Below are 3,368 nucleotides of genomic sequence, written 5' to 3'. Positions count from 1 at the left end.
AGTGCGAGTATTGATAATGTTGACGGTAATGCGCTGCCCGTTTTGTTTCAGTGCATTTTCGCAGCCTGTCGTAGCCCAAGTACCATTAATTACCGACATGTGTGTAATAATACTTTTATGTGGTAGGATAAGGACCCTGTCAAGGTGTTTTTCGGCCGTTGTTGTTGCTGTCGCTATCACACTCTGTGAAGCGACGATTTCTGGTGCACAGGTGGGCTCGGAAATCTAGCACGAGTGCGTCACTGATTTATTTTAAATCCGCATGAGAGCTAGCACAGAAGTGCTATTCGCTGCACGTGACAACTATCGGTGTAAATTCGAATCGTAAACCGACACATTCAAGGCTGTCTCTGGGAAGGGTTCGTTGTATAGGACTGCAGGAGTGTCTATGTATGAGGACTGACTATGCTATCAGTTTGTCACACATAATCAGCCATTACCCTCTCTGATTCTGTCGCCACCCTGCCGAACTCATACTGGCAGGCTGTAATAAACGTTCATAAACTCACTTCTCCGTCGGTGTACATAAACATCACGCTCGGCTAGAAATACCGCAGCAGCCAGCTTCCTTTAGGCGTACGTCGTACGTCCTTTAGGCGTACAAAAGGCATATGTGCTTACTGCCTTTTGTCAGAAACACTGCATGTAAACAGCAATTCACAGGTGCTCTGTAAATTCTGAAGGGCCGGCAATTATTATTGATGGACTACGATGTGAGCAGGAGGCATGCATGGTAAAAACTAATGTTCACTTCTAAAAAAACAAATTGTCCATCTCTGCAAAAGCCTTCATTTGCTCTCTCTGCAAAATCGGAATGCTGTACGTATCATTTTAGAAAGCAAAAATGCAGCATGAATTTGCTATATTTAGCATATTACTTCCACGAATACTTCGAATATGTACTTGATACGGGCTTCGGAGAGCACGACACTGTCTTTAAAATATGCGCATGGCTGTAACTAGAAAAACCACCATTATGTACGGTACATACAGCAGCTTTCTGTCGGCACAAATCAAACTCTTTTCGCCAGCAGCCATCTGCACAAGTACGATGTTAAACGCTCGCCTATACCCGCATCTACTATCCGAAGCAGAGAAAGAGACATATGCTTACCTCAAGGTTATAGCCAAACGCTCTGCAGATGACAGGGATTCTCGCAGCGGAGTCTCTTGTACTTGAATCAGCGGTCTGACGAGGCTTTCGAGAAAGTCGAACTCCTGTGGTGATATCCGGACGAAGTTGTAAAACAGGACGGTAATGCCAGCCCCCGACTTCACAAAAAGGTTGTGAAAATATCCATCCGCGGCTCTATCCAGGAAAATCTGACGCACCCACATTCTCCTATTACGTCTCCGCCTGCGTCGGTTGAGTTCGTAGACGATGATAAGCTCGTTTTGAGTTAGCAAAGCTTCGACCTCCGCCAGAAGCCGCTTGCTAACCGGCGCCATCTTGGAGAATGCGCGCCGAGAGAGTTCATTGGCTAGTCGTAAAGAACGTACCTTACCGAACGGCGCAGTGTAAACATGCGTGGTAGCAACGTAAACGAGAGTTCCAGCAGCTACGCGCATTGCGATAAATACAACACTTACGACAGATGCGACTGTAGTCTGAACGCGGCTTTAGGTGTCCTTCTCTCTCACACTGAGTGGATTTGTTCTATGGAAGAAGCTCACAACTGCCTTTGCGCAAATCACTAAATGTAAGGCTCAAGTGTTTCTCATATATGCAGTCTACCTGATACATTGCGATGATCTCAGTGCAAGAAATTATAGAAAAAACGTTGACTATAAGGATCAATAATTAGTTTGCTTCCATGACTACTACTCTACAAGTACATGGCAAAAATAAATGCCTAAAAATGGCGAACCTTGGCTTCTTCTATTTAGCTTTTAATTTACCTGCAGGCCGGCCGAAGATATCGGTAATACTAGTCTTGAAAGTATACCACGCTGTGATATCGGCCTCGTGGTTGCGGAACCATAGGTTTGCAAAGTCCGTTAGGTAGAAAATGACGTTATTCAGTTTTTGGTTGTCGTCCCAGTGGTTGTGAATACTGACCCGCTCATATGAGGACAGCCAGTCTTCCACGTTCTGGTCGACGGCTCCGCTGAAGATAGGAGGATCACGCTTGCGCAACGCTCCCACGCTTTAACACGGGGGATGAGGGGCCGGTTTGACTAGGGGTGATAGCGTCGGGAGTGTGGGGCTGCGGAGCTCCAGGGCAGCAGGAAATGCTCACCTCCACAAGTGAAAGGGGGTTTTTACTGAGTTTTAACAGGGGTAAAAGCCCTCTCGAAGTTGCACGGTGGACCACACAAGAACACAGCCAGTCTAGGCCCCCACAAGCGAGGTCGAGCAGCGTAGCGGCACTTCGTCGTCCTTATCATCGTCTTCATGATATTCTCGCCTTGTTCATCCTCGTATTCGTAATATCCACACGTAGTTCACTACAATATATATATATAAATATATATATATATATATATAGTGGAAAAAACAACACTTTATTCCGACGTTTCGGCCGGGCTCCGGCCTTTGTCAAGGAATGTCAGCGGAATCGCTTGTAAGCGCGTTCCTTGACAAAGGCCGGACCCCGGCCGAAACGTCGGAACAAAGTGTTTTTTTTCCACCGTGTGTCACCTACTTTAAGTTTATGCCCTACCGGACCCATTCGAGCTTCAACCCCCTCCCTATATATATATATATATATATATATATATATATATATATATATATATATATATATATGCAGCAATGTCCACCTGTTTTTTCATCACGCTCGGCGCTCCCAGTGAGAACAAGAAAAATAATTTTCTCACCACCTGCAGCAGACACGTTCCCCCACCTGTTTTCTTCTTTTGCTTGGCCCTCACATCTGTTAGCGAAAACCTCAAAGTATTTCACCATTCTACAGTCCCACATCTATTTATTTTTTTTTCTTCTTATTCTTTCTTTGAGGTTCATCTCTCGTCGCGAGTTGCTCGAACTTTACTCGCCGCTGTCAGGTTATTCTAACCAGCAGTGTCCACCTTGTTTTTTCATCACGCTGGGCGCTCCCAGTGAGAACAAGAAAAATAATTTTCTCACCACCTGCAGCAAACACGTTCCCCCACCTGTTTTCTTCTTTTGCTTAGCCCTCACATCTGTTAGCGAAAACCTCAAAGTATTTCACCATTCTACTGTCCCACATATTTACTTACTTCTTTTTTTTTTTATTCTTTCTTTGAGGTTCATCTCCTGTCGCAAGTTGCTCGAACTTCACTCGCTGCTGTCAGGTTCTTCTAACCAGCAGTGTCCACCTGGTTTTCTCAGCACGCTGGGCGCTCCCATGTTTTAGTGAGAACAAGAAAAATAATTTTCTCACCAC

This window comes from Amblyomma maculatum, chromosome 10 (assembly GCF_055883805.1).
Source record: "Amblyomma maculatum isolate TAMU_Amacu chromosome 10, ASM5588380v1, whole genome shotgun sequence".
Taxonomy (NCBI): domain Eukaryota; kingdom Metazoa; phylum Arthropoda; class Arachnida; order Ixodida; family Ixodidae; genus Amblyomma; species Amblyomma maculatum.
The sequence above is the reverse complement of the archived record's forward strand: the minus strand, read 5'-3'. Positions refer to the sequence as shown.